The sequence below is a fragment of the Pyrus communis genome, chromosome 10 (assembly GCF_041283825.1).
Source record: "Pyrus communis isolate YQ-2024b chromosome 10, ASM4128382v1, whole genome shotgun sequence".
Taxonomy (NCBI): Eukaryota; Viridiplantae; Streptophyta; class Magnoliopsida; order Rosales; family Rosaceae; genus Pyrus; species Pyrus communis.
The window spans coordinates 14,428,053-14,449,412 of NC_142574.1; the positions used below are offsets into that span (position 1 = coordinate 14,428,053).

The 21,360-nt window shown below is 37.3% G+C and overlaps 1 long non-coding RNA gene and 1 pseudogene across 1 annotated transcript; both read right to left on the minus strand.

Moving 5' to 3' along the window:
• Nucleotides 1-1,995: 1,995 nt before the first annotated feature.
• On the minus strand, nt 1,996-4,233 carry LOC148693551 (uncharacterized). Its single transcript, XR_015951981.1, has 2 exons — nt 3,795-4,233; nt 1,996-3,407 (listed from the first exon to the last, which is right to left on the minus strand). It is a non-coding gene; the product is annotated as an uncharacterized LOC148693551 (long non-coding RNA).
• Nucleotides 4,234-5,516: 1,283 nt separating this feature from the next.
• LOC148693552 (uncharacterized) lies at nt 5,517-6,238 on the minus strand (annotated as a pseudogene).
• Nucleotides 6,239-21,360: the final 15,122 nt, after the last annotated feature.

Below are 21,360 nucleotides of genomic sequence, written 5' to 3' on the forward strand. Positions count from 1 at the left end.
GACTTTTTTTTAAACAAGAAAGTGTGACTGAAGAGGCTTGAAAAGCGGTCTGAATAATAACGTGGAATTTGAGTGCCTTTTTGCCCACTATCAAATTGTAATAATGCTTACTACGTTTTAAATGTGTTTGAATTTTGAGATTTGTGACTATTTACTATACGAATTTCAAAATTCAAACTCATTCTGTAAGATCCCACATCGTCCAAGGGAGTGGATCCTGTAAGCTTTATATGTATATTCTCATCTCTACCTAGCATAAGACCTTTTGAGAGCTCATTGGCTTGGGGTTCTATTAGAACTCCGAAGTTAAGCAAGTTCGCGAGAGAACAATCCCAAGATAGGTGATCCAATAGGAAGTTCTCGTGTGAGTTTCCATAAACAAAACCGTGAAGATATGGTAGAGGTCCAGAATAGACAATATCGTGTTACGATAGAATCAAGCTCAAGATGTAATGGAAATCCGAGCTGGGATGTAATGCATTTAATGATGATAAAGAGATGATAAATATACATCATAACTTATAATGGTGAACAAAAATAATCCTTTCGAATTTGGACGGTGAGAGAGGATTTGTGGACTTTTATGAGCCGAAAATAGAAAATAAAAAATGGAGACTATAGATTGGTGCAATGAATCTGGTCCATTTGTGGGTTTTCTCATATTGGTTGAATTGGGATGTGGCGTGGATGGAACCAGATTCCCGCAATCTCAGTTATGATATAGGGCCGGATTCTTTTCTTGGGAATCTTCGGAATCTCGTGATCATGACTGTTAATCGTACATCGTGTGATTAGAAATGATTTGAAATTTAAAATTTAAAATTAAATATAAATAGTATTTAACGAAAAATGACCGCATAATGTACGTTGAACGGCCAAGATTACGAGATTCTCAGAATCTCAAACAAAAAGATCTGGCAAGGATCATTTTCCATAATATAGTGGGAATAAATCAAACATGTATAAAATATGTAAAGTTTGACCAGTTGAATATAAACATGTAAACGGATCAAATTTAGATTGGATAAACCTTGACCCATAATTAAATTAACGAATTCGATACTTACTTAAAAAATCGGATCTGACTTGTCGATCCATATTGATTAGCATTGAATTCGGATCGATTTGGAACCTTATCGAATTTAATTTAAAACCTAAAAAGGATTAAACATCATTATTAACTTCACTCTTTTATTATATATATTTTTTAATTAAAATTTTCACATTGAATAATAAAAGATAGGATATGAGTGTGTTTATTGCAAAAACCTAAACGACCATTACACAAAAGTATACAAAAAGATAAAAATTAATAATATGCTATATTTAATCGGATTGAATTAGTATCAGATTGGATCATCCTTGATGGATATTTAGATCTATTTATATAATTGAATTATCGGATTCGGATCTTATTCAAACACTACAACAAAAATGATCATTGCGCACAATAAATTATATGTCCCTTTGAGGTCAAAAAGCACCAACAATTGTGCTCATAGACCAATAGCAACAGTACAGCAACTAAATTTGTATATGTGCCCTCTATGGGCGCCACCATTGCTAAAAGGACACAATACACTATTTGGTGCTCAAAAAGGCAGGCGCAAATAGTCCACTATTTGTGCCGGTTTTTGACAACTTTATCAAAAGACCTTTTCCAGATATATTGACACTAATATTATAATGCCAACAAGAATTAAATATAAAAAAAATCAAAATTAAAAAAACTAAAACTGAATTGAGGAAATGCAAAAATTTAAATTTTCATAAAATGAAAACAGACTACAACCATGAAACGGAAAGTAAGCACAAACCATGTTAAGCACCATGTAAGCACATATCAAGAAAATTCCAAACTTTAGAAAGCTACAAAAAGATAGTATAAGTCTTTAATTTGGGAACTCAACATAACAAAGTCAAAAACAATTGAGGAAATAAAGATATGCAGAGATGTACTTATACTGAGAGAGCGGAGCAGTTAGAGACCTACACTTTACAGATTCAAATCTCCTCTTCTTAGAATTAACATGCATTGTACCCTCAAAAATGTTAAAACTACATATTCAGAAATAGAATAAAACAAATTTGAAATTTGGAATTACAAAAACCATAAACGCTTAACCCATCTTCCTTTCAAAGTTCTCCAAATTTATCTTGGACCTTGCTTCCAATAACACCACAAACACGCCAAATAAGTACTTTACTTAAAAATTCAAATTTCAATTCTCATAATTATTTGTTTAACCCATGAAAAATAAAACTCAAATTAAGAAAACAAATGAATAGATCTGATATCAACACTCTTAGCAAGAGTAAGGTAATAGGAATTTCATAAGTTACAACAATGAATTGTAGCTGGGTTCTTAACAGTGCTAAATACTAGCTTTCTTACAGCTTAAATACAGTTTGCCAAAGCTGGAAGCTAGTTGGAAATTAACAGCATCATATCAAGCAATTTGACGAGAGCATACAAAAGCTAGTGGGAAATAAAATTAACTACAAAGGGAAGATTAGGAGAAAATTTGGAAGATACTTGAACAAATAAATCATTTGCCACTTCCAGTACCAGAGCAATTTGACAACAACATATCAAAGTACTACCAGTGCCAATTCATTTAATAGAGATGGAAGAGGAAGCAACAAGGGGCTGGGAGGGTAATGTAGGACTTATGGGTGTTGCATAAGCTGCAGAGACAGAGAAAAGGAAGGAGGAAGCAGATCAAGCCAGAAGTTCCGAACAGGATAAAGAAAGTATCATCTATAGTTTGGTAATCCCATTTGTTTATAGCAGACTTATTTACCATATTTACTTTGACACGATCAATTAAAATGACAAGGTTCAGTTCACAGTTAATAAGTTATGCATCAAACCGCACACAGAAGGAAACAAAAAATAAAGCTGGATGCCAAGCCGCATTGCCACTAAGAAAACAATGTTATATATTTGAAAGAAAATGGATGAACTGTAAAGTGACTATAACTTACAAAACAATATCCATATGCCGAGGAGCATAATGTCCACCGCCTAATCTAAAAAGAACTTTATTCTTATCCTTCTCCCTAGAGCACCAATAATATAGAAAATGAAGTTAGAGAAGCATCAAACTTTGGTTAAAGTTCCAGTTTCCAACAGCAGCTCCCCCACCAAGCCCAAGTCCTTCCCAAACTAACTGCAAGCCCAGAAATTGCGACCAATTTATTCTCATGAGTTGTTTGTTCTGTTAAACTTCATAAGCTCAAGGTAAACCAGAAACATTACGAAGAGAGGAAAAGTATTTATTAAAAAAAACCAAAAGTAGGACGTATCAATGACTTGCTCAAATGATTGAAATCGGTAGTTGTCTACTTGACTAGAGCCATAACTTGTGTTGCATCTTGCCTCTTCCAGTACTCATCCGTGTTGCCTATATCAACCAAGTAACATAAAAAAACAATAAACCCTCAAGTGCATAGTAAAAAATACGAAAAACCATGTCACATATAGAAGCTTCAGACTGAATAACAGCTTTCCAAAGCCAAATATACCATTGGCTAATAAATTAATTAGTAGATATACAACTCAATATTTGTTAATTCATAAAAATAGCCAATCACCTTCCAATCTAAACCTATTCGAAGTGACAGCAGGTCACTTTCCATTCGAAGCAAAAATGGGTCTGTTTGAATCTGAACCAGGTCAAATCCCCTTTTGATTATAACCCAAAAGAGAAAAAAGCTCAGTTCCCTTGTGTTTCAAATGATCACTAACCCTAAAATTAACCAATACAAGGTCTAAATTGCTACCATTTTACCTGGAACAAAGTGGAAAGGAAGGAATCACATTATGCAAGCACTGAACTGAAGGGAAACTGGGGATGAGATAAGCGTTGAGGCTGAATGATTTGCAGATTGTGTGTGAAGGAGAATGATTTCCAGAGTCTATGAGAATGTGTAAACTCGACTAAAGACTTGAGTTGAGACCCACCTATTCGCAGTGTGTGTGAAATTTGAAGGGGAAGGATTTGCAAATTTTGTTTCTGCATGACTTGAGAATTGAGATGAGAGGCGAGAAAGACAGAGAGAAAGGGAAATAGCAAAATTTGGGGAAAATATAGAGAGAGAGGCTCGGTTCGATTGGGAAAGGGAGAGGAAATGCGAAGGAATTATGGAGAGGCTAGGTTTGAATGGGGAAACACAGAGATGCGGAATGAAGGAAACAAGGAGAGAGTGAGGTGTGAAGATTGAGGGAAATGTTTTGTTTACAACATTATTTTAAAAAAAGGCACAAAAAATCTACCTTTACTTTAAATATATTAAATTGTAGGGCATAATTACAATTACGGTGTCATTGCAAATTAATAAAAAAATTTCATTGCTGACATTAAAGCCACCAAGGAAGAAAGGCACAAATCCATAATTGTGCCAACATATTCTTTTGATATAGAGTGATTTATTATTTATTAATATTTATTAAACACAATTTCAAACATTTGTGTCATAAAAAATAATTTTTAATTACTAACATATATTGTCTATCTAAAGACCCAATGGGACGTACAGTGATGTGAAAATTAACTTAACACACAAATTAAACCCTCTTTTGACAATTGTAGTATATATGTAAGTAGGAATCGTTCTTAAACCGGGGATTAGGAGGGTTTGCTAAAACACTTTAAACTAACTCAAATAGATAAAACTAAGCTTTAAAACATTTAACTAAACTTAAAAGACTCAAAACAAGTTCACAAGACTCAAAATAAGCTAAAAACACTAAAAACTGCCTAAAAACACAAACTGGACAGATTCTGACTCTAAACACAATTTTGGACGAATTTTAGTTATAACTTGACTCAAAACATTTGAAAACACAATCTAAAACAGATCCTAACTAGTTAGACACTCTAAAATAAATCATTGCTCTAAAAATCCCCACCTGGGCATTTAAAAATTTAAGAAAGGGCACCTGGACCTACTAAGGCGCCCACCTAGACAGCCTAGGCACCCACCTAGCTCGCGTAGATACCCGCCTGGATTGTGACTCACTTAGACAGAAAATAAATAACTTTTATTTGCATTTTAGCTTTTCAATAAATTGTAAGAGACTTGTTGAATACTTAAAGGAACACACATTATATACTTGTTCTCCAAGTTTTCATTATGTTTCAATAGCTCATAATATATATGTCATTCCATTTTCTAGTTTATGATGAAATCATATATATTTTAAGTATAAACACACATTTATTTATACGAAATATAATAGATTTAATTAAATCTTCCTAGACCCCTGACTAGCTGCTTAGGCACTAGGCCCAGCCCGCCGCCCGACTAGCGTCTAGTGTCTTTTAGAACCTTGTTTAAAATTTGATGCTAGGGCCAAAAGCAGAGAAGTTAATGAAAACTTTTGGAAGTTACAATAGTTTTTTGCCGTAGGATCAAATTTTAAAGGCCACACTTATTTGATCTCTGGGCTACGAATGTATAGATACAGACAGGATCTCTTCCCTTGTTATTGGCTACAGAAGCACTACAATTTAGTTTCCTGCGTACTTGGTCTTGTACTCACTCCAAGGCTGATCGACATTGTTCCCAGCAAATCAACAAAATAATCAGCACTATAACCACTCCTCAAATTCTTATTCATTTCAGCCACAAACACATTTCTCGAACTATTCAAATAGTCCAGAAACCTAGCAGTGACATCGTACCCCTGATCCCACCTATCCCCCTGCCCGGGCTGAACCCAGTGACTCGGCGCGTACCCGGCCTTCAAGCTCGCGTAATCAGCAATACACTCAATCAACCACCCTCTCCCCCCCACCCCGGCGGGGGGCGCCCGGGGGGCTTGACCGTTCCCATTCCATTGCCACACTTGTGTTGATTCATGTTAAAGCACACCGGTGATCTCTCTCTTCACGTCGCCGGAGTAACCAGCTATGTAGCTGGCACTGCCGTGGATCTCGTCGCTGATGGTGTACGCGACCCCAGTGATGTTTTCTATGATTAAGGTTACCTTGGAGACGCTCTTTCTGTTAGCGGTTGTGTTTTGCTGGAACAAGTTCCATATGAAGTCGGTGGCAGAGACTAGGGTTTGCCAGCTATAGTCTGCTCCGATTTCATTGTTGAAGCGGATTCCGCCGAGGGTTCCTCCGGTGGTGTTTGTGACGTTGTAGTCGACTGCATGGGTGCCAGGAAGGAGGCCTGCTGTTAGTGTTATGAGCAAGGAGGGGAAACAAAAATGGTGAAATTGAACCATGGTTTGTGACTAGTGAATTAAGTTAAGCTAGTGCCTTTGGTTTTTTTTTACTTCTGGGTTCTGTATAGAAGTGCCATTCTTTGGATGGTTTATATAGAGAGCTATGTGTAGCACTATATTCAACGTCAAGTTTTTAAATTTATTTTGAAAGATATTAATTAACTTTTGAGCTTTCTCTTTTTCTTTCGTTCATCATTAATTTCTTTGTCTACTTAAACCATATTTTGTGGACAACATAATGTGACAGTTGATAGTTAGATTACTTATTTAGATCATCAAAAAAAATATTCAACCGTTAACCGTCATATCATATAATCTACAAAATATGATCCATAAGCATGATCTCCCTAATATTTTTCTAATAAATTTATCTAGAATTTAAAAACATCTTACCTATCACCACCAAAAGTTCTTCCTAGTAGGTGGATTCGGAAAACTAAAAACCGAAAAAAAACTCAAAGCGAAACGAAAAACCGAAAACAAAAAGAAAAATGAACCAAAATTGGTTAGTTCAGTTTTAGTAGTTTAGAAACCGAAGCGAATCGAACCGAATCAAAGATTCAAAACGGCGACCCCTGTACCTTTGGCTTGGATATATGCACTTGGCTTCCAAAGAAAGAAAGCAATTTCAAAACTTTATCCTTGGCAGGTATCTTTCAAATTCGAATTAAGCCAATGCAAAATTATTAGTTGTGGAGGATTAGAGATTGAAGGCAGGTTTGGGTGGTCTGCTGAGTCGCTGACTCTCCTCTGTTGATATTTGGGTGGATCTTCCATTTACTAGGTTTGTTTTGACATGTGATTAAGTTATTGTGCGTTTTTGTTTTTCTTGTTTGCCAAATGGAAACTAGGTCTGGGTAGTGTTTAATTCTTCTATTTGGTTTAACTATGAAGGACAATGACACAACCTGAACTTTTCTTCAAAATTTTTATCTGAGCTACATACACTTAAAATAAATTACTGTCTATGCAGTCAGTAGTTGTGGGATTTGGGGATGAAAAATTAGAAATAGAGTTTGGATGGACATCATATTAAAAGACTAATCATCGAACCCCAAACCTAACCAAAAAAAAAAAAACAAACACAAGTTAAACCGAACCAAACAAAAACCGAAGAAAACCCAATCGAACTAAACCAAACAATACTTTCGGTTCGGTTTTTGGTTTTGGCAAAAAACCGAACCTGCCCCTACTTCCAAGAGTATCTAGCAGGTGCCACAACAAAAAGCACCAAAATGTGGTAGAGAATGATTTCAAACTTCTCATGAGAGTGAGCCCTAGTTAAACCTACAAACACATCAATAAAATTAACTTTCTTCATCACATGGCAAAACCGGTAGCCTTTATATGCACATAATATATATGTTACCCGAAATGTCTATTTCTCGTATCTTGAACTGCAGAGAGACTTTAATATGTAGGACGATACCTTATAATAAGGAAGTTGAAATCCTTTCTAAATCTCACTACCTGGAGTCCGAGGACTAAAAAATCTGGACAGTGAGAAATGTGACATCAGCAAGTGGAATAAGTTGATGAAAATAATGAAATTCAATTTGAATGGTTCAGATTTTTTAATCCTAGCACTCTAGACAATGAGATCCGGAAATGATACTAACTCATAATAAGGGAGCTTGCTATGTACCATTGACCCTAACTTGGACTCGGGCTTTTTTGCCTCTTGAAACCTAGCTGGCTATAGATAATGCTGATGGGACATGGTCATAGAATCAAGTGCCTCTTTATCTCGTTCCCGCCATATATTTTATATCTAGGTTGGAAAATTGGCCTGACCATTTTATTTTATATTTTACTATGATTACTTTATATTTGAAGAAAAACAAGAAAACAAAACCCTTATACAAAAACAAACATAAAAAACAACAAAAAGACACGAAAATGTGTAAGCACCATCCGAAAACCACCTTGCTAGACGGAAAACATTTGTCATATAAAAGTAGATTCCGTTGCCCAAAACCTTGGACACGGAAGTTCGTCGGAAAAGTTTGATCGCGCAAAATCTGTCGCTCAAAGTCTTAGTGAAAATGGAAATTCATTAGGCGATACTAAGTTTGCCTGACGACTTTTGTGTTGAGTAAAAATGTGTTGACCGTCTTTATCCAACGAAATTATCTTGCCCAACAACGTGATTTTGTCATCCCGTACCAAATTAATTACAATAAAAAACTTGACATGACGATATTTTCATCTAGCAACTATTAAAACCAAACTAAAATAATAAAACAAAAGTTTACTCGACGAATATATATAGTCATCGAGCAAACCTTTTTAATTTTTTTTTTAATTTGGTTTTAAAGCAATATTTATAGTAAATAATTTATTTAATTCTAATTATATTAATTTAAAAAGCTAAAATTTATTTAATTGCATTCAAAATAAAATTGTTCGTACAATTTTGTAAAATAAACTAAACTAATTAACGTAAACTACTCGTGTTACATCCCACATCGTCCAGGGAAGTGGATCCTGTAAGCCTTATATGTATATTCTCATCTCTACCTAGCACGAGGTCTTTTGGGAGCTCACTAGTTTCAGAGTTCATTGGAACTCTGAAGTTAAGCGAGTTTGTGTGAGAGCAATCCAAGGATGGGTGACCCACTGAGAAGTTCTTCTCTGAGTTCCCAGAAACAAAACCATGAGGGTGTGGTAGGGGCCCAAAGCGGACAATATCGTGCTACGGTGGAGTCGAGCCCGAGATGTGGTGGGGGCCCGGGCCGGGATGTAACAATTTGGTATCAGAGCCAATCCCACCGGATGTGTGCTAACGAGGACGTCAGGCCCCTAAGGGGGTGGATTGTTACATCCCACATCGCCCAGGGGAGTGGATCCTGTAAGCCTTATATGTATATTCTCATCTCTACCTAGCATGAGGTTTTTTGGGAGCTTACTGTCTTCAGAGTTCATTGGAACTCAGAAGTTAAGTGAGTTCGCGCAAGAGCAATCCCAGGATGGGTGACCCACTGGGAAGTTCTCGTGTGAGTTCCTAGAAACAAAACTATGAAGGCATAGTTGGGGCCCAAAGCGGATAATATCGTGCTACGGTGGAGTCGAGCCCGGGATGTGGTAGGGGCCTAGGCCGAGATGTGACAACTCGAGTAGGTGCTGAGGTGGTTGGGGGAATAGGGCCTGAAGTTCACTCAGGGGCTCAAAATTCAAAAGCTGACATTACTTCAGCTGTCCCATGAATGTACACGTGTACTTCTCGGTCGCACTTAGCAGCTTCTTGCTCACGAGCAACTTCTTCTCTCAGGTGCACCCCTTCTTTTCTTTGGCGCTCAACTTCTTCTCTTTGGTATGTTAGCTCCATCTACACCTACTGAAGTTTGGAAGATGTCGTCTCGATTGAAAAATATGAGCTCGCTAAAGAAGAAGACACCTTCATGTCCCAAACCGACCCGCTGATGTGATATAAAATAGCACACAAATTAAACCCTATTTTTGATAGTTGTAGTATGTGAAAGTAGGGATCGTTCTAGGCCAGGGATTATGAGGGATTGCTAATCTACTCAAATTAGACTCAATTACACTTAACTAGACTCAAAAACAAAAAACTAGACTCTAATGACTCAAAACAAACTCTAATGACTCAAAACAGCACAAAACAAGCAAATTGACTCAAAACAGAAACTAACAGTGATTTTGGACGAATTCTAACTTAACTTTGAATCAAAACACTAAAAGAAACAAAATTAAACAGGTTCTAACTAAGTAAACATGAAATATTAAAGGGGGGATTGGTTTTGACGAATTTAAAACTTAAACAAACAAGTCACAGCAACAAAGTAAATTGATACGAATTTGGGTGAATTGATGGGTGATAGGCTAGCTAGAGGGTCCTTCTCCACACATGACACATATGTATACAAATCAATTTCCAAATATTATTCCAATAAACCATGAATGACAAAGCCCCAAGTTAATCGTGAACTGCACAAATTAACCATCAGATTTCCCTAATTTCATTGAATTGGACTCAGAGACGCAATCAAATTATTCTTATCAAGTTCCCTATATGAACAGCATGATAGAGATACATATCAAAGATCATTAAGTTCTATGGAAATCATAAGCTTTGACATGACATTCGTAACTATGAAAAGCATGATACTCTTGCCAGAAATTTACTTAACACGATTGTAACTAGCAACCTCCACTACTTTGTAAATATAAGTTCATAACGATTAGGTGAAAATCCCTTATATTGTAGCATCAAATTCATGCATGCAAACTAAGTATGCATCCTCAATCAACATACAAGAATAAGTTATCAATCAAGCAGATAAGTAAATCGCATTCCAACTATCCAAACTTGAAAGGCAGGGCACGGCTCAAATAAATGTCAGAATCCAAACTGAAAAGATTTACACTCCAAATCCTCAAGGAGAAAGGGTAAATAAATGTCAGAATCCAAGAGGAAGAGGGAAAAGGATATGCAGTAGGACCAAGAGGGAAAGGGAAAGGGATTTGCGGCAAGGAAAGATCTTCTAGAAGGGATAGGTGTGGCATCTCTTGTAGAATTAGGATTAGGCCTTCTAGAAACATATATTTAGGTGTCCTAAATTATTTAGGTGTCCTAAATTAATTAGGTACCCCCTTAACAACTGGAACTTAGGTAGTGAAGGATTAGGATTAACTAAGACAAAATAAGGTAGTTTGGCTCATGTTTCCTTCTTTCTTGCTGAACTCCATATCTTCTTTGTCTTGAATTAATTCTTCCATCTCTTTAGCAAATTATTAGCCCTTCTTGAACTTCAAATTCGTCCATCCACCTTGCTCCATGCATGTGCTATCCATTCCAAGCCCAAAACTGCTCTAAAATGCTCTAAATTGCCTTTTCTTGCCACTTTAGCTAATTGAACCTACAAACACACGAAAATAGCTTAAATCACTATAATTATTAGAAACTAACTCACTAAATTCAAGGAAATAAGCTAACAAAGTCGCATAAATATGCCCCTATCACCCGCTTATAGGGCGCGGAGTTTCTTGCCCTTCCGTCACCTAACCCCGTCCATCAGCAATTGTAGAGACACCTTTAGATCAGGCGTCATCTCCTCCATAAGCACGTTTAGTTGCTGCTGGGAGAGGTTGGTGAGGTATTCGTCCTTTTTTGCATCGTAGAAGTCTAGAAGAAAACAATAGAAACCATTTAAGATTATTGATCATAATTTAAAACTCATTTTTTATTGTAATTAAATTTAAATTTAAAACGTAGAACAGAATACTTACATAAATGTCATCCCTGACTTGGTTGCCATATTTTGCATGCATCTCATACCTCCAGTACTGAGGAATACGTACCACTCGCCCACTGTTGCTCGAGCTTTGTGCGACAAGGGCATTTTTTCAAGTTTTTCAATTTTCTTCCATTTTAAAATTTTCATCATACAACAGTGGTGCCAAAACCTAGTTTACCATGAATTTTAAGGGTTTTGCAAATAATAGTTCGTCACGCAAAGATATAATGTTGTGGCTCAATTTTGTTTTAAATGTTTTGTGTTTTCTGTAAAGGTTTTTCAGCAACAAAATTTAGGTTTTCATCACACAAAGCTTCCTTACGCAACAAATATTTTCTCCTACTAGGTATATTGTTGCACGCAAATGATGGAGCCAATGTGACAACCCATCCCTAATTTTACGATTTTATTAATTTTAAAGCAGTGGATTGATGAAAATACCCCTAGAGGTGATATTGTTGACTTTCGTTAACCGTCATTTAGTGACATGTGTGAGCTATTATTTTATCATATTCTCGAAGTACTCAACAGTACGAACACATAGGTGCAAGCAAAATTGAAATCGGAGTTATGACGAAAATTTTATGAAACTACGAACATGAAGGGCGATCTGGTAATTTTACATTGCGTGGGAGATATTTTCTTTTGTAGCTTTGTTTTGTGAGCCAGTGTGGCCCACATTCCACTCTTCTCCCTTCCCCCATGTCTTCCAACTCTCTCGGATAGACTCTCTCTCTAACTTAATTCACTCTCTCTCCCTCTTCTTTTTCAGCCACCTCATTTCTTTGGAGGTAGATTGTCTGCTCTCCTGTTTGGGTGCCCTTCCCATCCCCTCCTATTTGTGCGGTCACAATTAAGCCACGTCAACATTTTATATTCCTATTGCTTTTTGTCTTATTATCTCTATAAAAAAAAATCAATATAAAATGCTGACGTGGCTTAACCATGACCGCACAAAATAGGATCGGATGGGAAAGGCACCCAAACAGAAGGGCGGACAATCTGCCTCCCATTTCTTTTCTTCCTCTCTAACCCTCTCTTACTTTCTCTACCTTCGTCATCTTTCTTTTATGTGTGAGCACTGAGATGATGACCTAGGGAACTAGCATCATCAAGCCTCGCCACTCTGGCAAGCAATTGAACCTCATCAGGCAACCTTACCTCGTCCTCCTATCCTCTCCAAGTCTTACCTCACGAACTCCCTCTCCCTATTCTCTGTGCCTAAAAGCACTGTGCCATCATCATCATTAGTTACTGTGAAGGTAAGTTTCAAAATACCTTATGTGAACTTATCTTGATGTTTAACATTAAATATAGGTATGTTATGTTACTTTGGACTAGTTTTGTAACAGAAACAACTCGGGGAAGAATTTTCCCATGATTCTGGAAATCTGGACCGTGACCATCAGGCCACTTTTAGGCCGTTCCCCCGGCCAACTCCAGCCACCATTGGACCTCGAACTGGTATAAACCCCTTCCCCACATTCCTAGCTTCTAATTAGCTTTTGAATCATTACTTTTAGTTGAAAATCGAGCTCGAAATGAGCTCCGAAAGTTGGGGGCAAAACCTGCAAAACTACAGGAACTCGTGAGGAAAGACAATACCAATGTACTCGCATGCGCATGGGCACGCGTGGGAAAGTCTTATGCTTGGCGTGTGGAAGAACCCAAGTCCCTCCTTAGGTTTTTCGACGTGCCAAACCCGAATCAACCCTTCGTTTTCCAAAATTTGATCGTTTTAAAATAGTTTCTTTATTAGCCATACTTTGTACAAATATGCGAATTTACATTAATACGTTTTATATTAACGTAAATGGTTTTGTTTCTAGGTGAAACGCATCGCAAGAATCTTTGATGCCCGCAAGACGAGTTTGACTCAATGGCATGATTTGTGAGTAGGTCTTTGCTTTTAATTATTTTCTATTTATCTAGTTTCCATTTATATATTTGATAAAGAATTTTCTACGTTACGCCTAGATTAGATTAGCATTTATAAGAATTAGTGTATTAACAGAATTTATGAAATTACGCTACGTCATACGAGATGCACATGTATGCGCATTATTATTGATGCCTTAATTGGATTTACAGTCATGAATAGTTTTTCATTGATTAGAATTATTAGATTATTGATTTACCGTTATATGATTATAATTACTTTATCAGCTCATCGTGTGCTACACCATTACATAAATTGTTTTGTTCCCATATATGTTCACTTCACACCGCACGCTCACTTTAGATCCATTGTAGGTGTCATTCCTGTCCTAGATTGCTATAGGCAATTAGGACTCGTATTTGACATGCATAGCACCGGTCTTCATGTGATTGTAGCACTAAAGCATAAATCATTATCACACCCAGTCATGTTCATATCAAAATGTCTTTGCATGAACTCTTGTGTCATCATATGTTGATGAGCACCTGATATTATATGTTCATTCATTTGAGTTATGGTGATTACTGGTTGTCATGTGTTTTATATGCTGAATATCATGAATTGTTGCATTCTGGTGATATTACTGTTTACGATAAACATTTTCATACTATATGTAGTATATATATTTGGAAACTATACTTGTTTTAAGACGAGAGGTTATTACATTTTCAAAAAGGTTTTACAAAGATTTATTTGTAGGCCCACTCACCCTTGTTTTTCGCCCCTCCAAGTTTTAGTGGCCAAGCTTTGGTGTCGACGAGGATTCTTGACAAATCTTGGTTTAGGAGATTACCTTTGATAGTATAATTCTCATTCTACTTTACTGTATTTTACTTATGCTCTGACATAACGTGTGAAATGTGTTCATTACCGCTCACAAGACTCTTTCATTTAGGCACTTTTAGGTTTAAATTTACTCATATTTTTCACCTCACTACACTTGTATGACTTCGTCACCTTCCGGGTGTCGGCCAGCACAACTTGATTCAGAGTCTAGGTGGACATTCTGGGTTGGGGTGTGTCAGCCAAACCCTAGTTTACCGCAAATATTTGGGGTTTTGCGCGATGGAAAAGACAGTTGCACAAATAGTCCTCAAGTGATTAAGGGTTCCTTGCGCAAAGATACAATGTCGCCGTGTAAGAGTTTTATTTTTTAAAGTTAGAGCGCGGCAAAATTCATTTTTTCATCACACAAAAACGCCTCGAGTGACAAAATACATTTTGTCACTCAAGGATTTTTTGCATAAGTAGTTTTTTTTACTAGTGAACGAAAAGAAAAACGGATCGTGTAGTGATAATATGAAAAGAATTACCTCTTCTAATACCTATAGAAGCCTTTACTTGCTACATTTTTCTTTTTCCAACTTCGATAGTGTTCGACGGGTTTGAACATGTATTTATAAAACAGTAATCTTACATATGGTAAATTTGTGAGTCGAATTTGTATTTAAATGTAGGTATATTGTTCTACTGGCACTTAAAAAACAATTTCTTATTAATACAATCATCATTATCTTCCATCTAGATTTTAAAAAATTTTAATACAGTTGTTCTACGAGCATTTACTAAACCTGGTATTCGTGTCGTGTTTTTCATGTTCGTGTCATTTGCGTAACATACCCGATATCTTAATAGGTTATGTCGTGTAACATCCGTTAAAATAAATAGGTAATATGACCCGACCCGAAATCGACCCGTTAATATTGTCAGGTAATATGACCCGACACGTTACCCGTTAAAGAAAATATATTTTAAACCAATAATAAAAATGAAAAATATAATTTGATCCAAAATAAATGGAAAACATAATACTAAATTAGTATATGCATATCACAGTGTGACACAAATATTACGTTAAACATAAAAATAAAAAAATAAACATTTGTCTTTCAAGTATTACATACCCCAAAATAAGAGTCTAATGAAAAAATATTAGTGCATTACTAAAAAACACCAAAGGTTCAAGGATATGCAAAATGAAGGAAGTCCCTACATTTCAAGATTGAGGATGCAATTACAAGCGTTTATATACGCCTTCAAATTTTTCAAACTTGTGCATTAATGATTATGAATTTTATTTATTTTGACTCCCTTAAATATATTATTCATGAGGGTTTGTATCGTTCTAAAATGAACCGTTTGGTACGCAGACAGGACAAAACAGGATAGAATGGGACGGGATGGAATAGAACGGAACTAAGGTTCCATGCTACGTTTGGCGTACACACAGGTCGGAATGGAACGAATGATTAAATGGCAATCATACTCATCCACTTCGACGAGTTCGACCTTACCTGAGCCACCGTCGATGAGTTCAATGTCATCCCTCACATCTTCCACCTAATCCTCGTCGTCCCATCCCTCAAGCGACGGCGTCAGCCACGTCCTGCGAGTGGTTGGTCTTAAGGTTTTCGCAACAGAGGGCGACGGTCTTGTCATGGGACTAGCAGGAAGGAGGAAGGTGGTGAGAGGAAGATGGAGTCGGGTTTGGATGGGTTTACTAGGATTGGGTTAGCCTTGGTTGCTAGGTTTATGGTGGAGGACGAGGAAGAGGCTACATGAGAAAGGGAAGGTAAAAGAAAGGGAGGCTACTGGAAAGAAGGGGTAGGTAATGAAATTAATGACAAAGATGAAGGGTATTGTTGTCCAAAAAGTTATAATTTTGTGTTCCATGGGTTGGAACAAGTCGTTCCAAAGGGGAGGGTGGCACAAAATATTGATTAAAATATGTTCCCCGGGACAGCGCGTCCCAAGCAAATTAGCGCACCAAACGTGGGACGAGTATGTCCCGTCCTACTGTATTCCGCCCCATCCCACGTATCAAGTGGTACCAAAATTCAAACGGTGATGTACCCAACCTCAAAGAATCACGAGCGTTTACCTAATTTTTTTACATTTTTTGCACTGTGAATTAATTATTATAATTTTTTAATGTGTTTGGTATTTTTAAATTGCTTGATATTTTTATTTTTAATGTGTTTTATAATTTTTTTAATTGTTGTAGCCTATTTTATCTAACAAAAAGAAGAGGGCCGGTGGCAGAGGGATAGATTGTAGAGAGGTGTGTTTGTATTAATGTAGGGGAATGTGTGTGTTAAGGATATGTTATTCCCCCTACACAGTGCCTTTATTTATATTAAGAAGAAGAAGAAGAAGAAATCATTCATCCCCCAGGAATACAAGTCCTTGTAGGAAAGAATAACTATAATCAAATGTAATCTAGGAAAGTTTACAACACTCCCCCTTGAGTGTATTAATACTCAAGGTTGATTCAGCATCATGTAGAAGTTAAGGAAGTCGACTCGTCGACACTGATTATGGGACAAAAGTTATCCTCAATAAGGTAGGAACTTGCATAAAGAAGACAGTCTCACCAAAAAAACCCTAAGGCTAGGGCAAAAACCTGAGTAAGGACAAAATTCATATTCTAAGGAAAAATGAGTGAGAAATGCAAAGTCAAATGAAACGTCTACAGCACATCATCAGGGATATGATCAACCAAAGATGGGTGTCTCGTTAAAACCTAGTTAGGTAGCAAAAACCCAATGGGAAAAATGCTCCTAATTGTAGGGAAAAAAGTACATTAAGATCAAGCAAGTATACTTCAGGATACTCCTCCTAAGTTTGACACAATTCCAAAGAAAACTAGCAATGTTACAACTCAGAAGGTTTACACATACCAATTCCTTGAACAAACTTCTGAAATGTTGCCTTCGGTAGTGATTTGGTGAAGAGGTCGGCCAGATTATCTTGTGAACGGATTTGCGTGACTTCAATCTTTTGATGCTCTTGTTATTGATGTGAGAAGAAGAACTTCGACGAAATGTGATTTGTGTTGTCTCCTTTGATGTAACCCTTCTTGAGTTGTTCGATGCATGATGCGTTATCTTCATAGATCATCTTCAGGACATCCACGACAGGGTAAAGATCGTAGGAGCTTCGAATATTGCCCACAACTACTCTCAACCAAAAGCATTCCCGAGTTGCTTCATGTAAGGCGAGAATTTCAGCATGTTAGACGAAGTGGCAACTAAGGTCTGTTTAGTTGATCTCCAAGATATTGCAGTGCTTCTAACGGTAAAGACATAACCCATTTGAGAGCGCGCCTTATGCAGATCAGATAAGTATCCTGCGTCGAAATAACCAACAAGGCGAGAATCGACTCGAGAAGCAAGGGGTGCAGCATCACTGAAGGATACATAGGGATAGAACAAGCCCAAATCAGTAGTACCCTTAAGGTAATGGAATATGTCTTTAACACCAGTCCAATGTATGCATGTTGGTGCATTATTGTATCTTGCCAAAAGATTAACAGCGATAGAGATGTCAGGTCTAGTGCATTGAGCTAAGTACAATAAAGCACCTATCACACTTAGATAAGAAACTTCAAGCTCCAAAATCTCTTCATCATCCTCTTTTAGATGGAATGGATCTCATTTTGCATCTAGGAATCGAACGACCATATAAGTACTCGAAGGTTTCGCTTTATCCTCATTAAAGCAACGCAACACTTTTTGGGTGTAGTTTGATTAATGTACTAAGATTCCATCCAAACGGTGCTCTGTCTCAAGACCGAGACAGTATCGAGTCTTTCCTGGATATTTCATCTCAAATTCTGACATTAGGTGCGCGGTAGTTCTTGCGAGCTCTTCAAGAGTTTCGATAAGGTTCATGTCATTGACATATACTGCAACTATCACAAAATCGAAATGTGACTTCTTAAGGAACACACAAGGGTATAGTTCATTGTTCACATGTCCCTGACTAGTCAAATACTCACTTAGACAATTATACCACGTTCTTCCGAATTGCTTCAAATCGTAGAATGAATGCTTCAGCCAAATTGAGAACGTGTTTCGGGGTTTGGAAATATTTGACCAGTCAATGTAAATCCTTCAAGAATTTTCATATAAATTTCCATATCAAGATCCCCATAGAGATACACAGTTACTACGTCCGTCAGCTGCATACTCAGTTTTTAGGAAACTACCAAATTGACACGGTATCGAAAAGTAATCACATTCATAACGGGTGAATAAGTTTCGTCATAGACAATTTCGGAGCATTGTGAGAAGCCTTGTGCAACAAGACGAGCTTTGTAACGCACAATTTCGTTACATTCATCAACGGAACGAGGTTCAATGTCATTGTTCAACATGATCTCCGTAGCTACTGCATATGCTAATGCATTATCGACGATCATTTCATTTCTACACCACACATCATCTAAGCTAACATAATAAACCAAGAGGATTTGTCTCTTCAAGGATGCTTTCGTAATATAGAATTTCCTCATGAGTTAGATAGAATGACTAAGCGATAGTCGGATTCACGGTAGGCTCTTCAGGTGCTTGTGTCGTGGGTTTCCTCTTCCGAAGGTGTGAATCCTTTGAACTAAGAGGTCTACCATACTTTTTTGTGTAGGGGCAGATGATTGATTAGCCGCTAATGTACGTGGATCACCGAAGTTGGCGTCCCGGGTTTCCAGGAAGGAAGTCCGTCATACATTTGGTACATCCATCTTTACAAGCACATTCGCAGTTGGAATATGTGATCTTGTCACTCATGCTAGATCGATGAGAACATCTGGTATGCCATTAGCTATGCTCTAAAGATCTAATATGCGCTGCACTTCAGTTTCAGACTAAGCGATCCGGAGATCTAAATGAGACAAAGTGGGAGTCGTCCACAATAATCTGTGTTGTTCTTCAAGAACGTTAACGTTCTTATCTCTTCCTAATAACGAGAAGCTTGTCTCATAAAAGTGACAATCCATGAAATAGTGGTAAACAGATCGCCTATCAAAGGTTCTAAGTAACGAATAATCAAAGGAGAATCATATCCGACATAGATTCCCATCATACGTTGAGGCCCCCTTTTTGTACGTAAGGGCGGCGAAATCGACACATAGACCGCATAACCAAACACGCGCAGATGTGATATGTCAGGTTTATATCCAATAACCAACTAAAGGGCGCTATATGGTTGGGTCGCAACAGGCATCAGGCGGACCAACATGGCTACATGCAATATTGCATGGTCTCAAGCAACGATCGGGAGCTTGGCACTTATGACCAACGATCGAGCAATCATTTGTAAGCGTTTAATGAATGCCTCAACAGGCTATTCTAGGTGTGAACATAGGGTACTAGATATTCAACTTCAACCCCAACCGATATGCAATAGTCATCAAAAGTTTTAGATATGAATTCTCCAGCATTATCCAATCGAATAAATTTGATCGGATAATCAAAATGGTGAGCCTTAAGCTTGATAACCTGACCCAACAGTTTGGACAATCCAGTGTTTCTTATGGACAACAAACGCATGTGTAACCAATGTGTGGAAACGTCAACCAAAATCATAAAATATCTAAATGGTCTGCAAGGAGGGTGAATTGGTCCACAAATGTCCCCCTGAATCCTTTGTAGAAAAATGGGAGGATTCGAACGAATCTTGTCATAAGAAGGCTTAGTAATAAGCTTTCCCATTGAACATGTATGACATGTGATTCCTTGAATCAAACCTAAACTTCGGGTTAGTGGATGCCCGTGTGATGATTTGAGGATACGGTGCATTGTTATTCGTCCAGGGTGTCCCAAACGATCATGCCAAAGTGTAATTTTATATACGGTCCCAGAGGTAAGGCTAGCCACATAGTGGCTCTCTATAGGGCGTATGGTCATAGTATACAGATCACTCGGGATACGCTCCATCTTCTCTAGAATACACTTCTGGCCATATTTATAGGAAGTTATACACAGAAATTCAACTCCATTTTCTACGTGGGTTTCAGCGTGGTAATTGTTATCTCTAATGTCCTTAAAACTCAACAATATTCTTTCGGAACGCAGAGAATAAAATGCCTCATCAATGGTCAAAATTGTACCATTGGACAACATTATATGTGCCTTACCGTATCCTTCGATCAGGTTGGATAGGCCTCAGAGGGTTGTCAGAGGTGTATCCTTAGGAATAAAGTTAGTGAAATAGATGCATTCACTCAAAACGGTGTGCATGGTTGCACTATATGCCAAACAACTAACTTCCCCAATAGTCATACCTAGAATGAAAAATAAATTTGAATCAGTCACATGCATAAAAGTTCTAAAAACAAATATCCATTCAAAATAATTTTAAGTATTGAAGGATGGAAATTAATTAAAAACTTAATATCCAAAACAGATCACCAATAAATAATCCAAATATAAAGGAAAACTGTTCAAAATTAACCAAAAAATACAAGAGGGTTCGGCCACCACTATGGAATTCGGCCCCATTGTCTAATTTTAACTAGAAAAATAGTTTATGTCTAAGATTCTAATCTTCCATAGGTGTGGTATCCTCTTGAAAGTCAAAAACCTCCATCTTGTTACTCTCCGGTTTGTCCACTTGCAAAAAGTTTGATTCGAACTTCTTACGATGAGAATGATATTCAGCTACAACCTTTTAGGGAGCACGGCAAACACTAGACCAATGATCCTTTGAACCACAACGATAGCACATATCTGCATCTATGGTTTCAGGTGCTTTGCCCTTATTCTTGAATTTTGGGGCCTTGGGAGCGAGGTTAGGGCGCTTCTAGGCTTCGTTTCCTCCCTTAGATGGCCCTTGACTCTATTGTTTTGGTGTTTTGGGTGTTGGTTCACGTAATAATGTGCTTCACGCACAACAGTCGCCCCAATAGGTTGAGCTTGATGATTTTTCATCAACAGCTAATTCTGTTTTTCAGCGAGAAGTAAAATAAAGATCAAATCCGAGAACTTAGTGAACTTCTGAGCTCTTTATTATTGCTGCAGGACAATATTAGTAGCAGAGAAGGTCGAATAAGTCTTCTCCAGGAGATCTTTTTTGGTCAAAGTTTCATTACAAAACTTAAGAAGTGATCGGGTTCGACAAACTTCATAATTATATTCATTCATAGA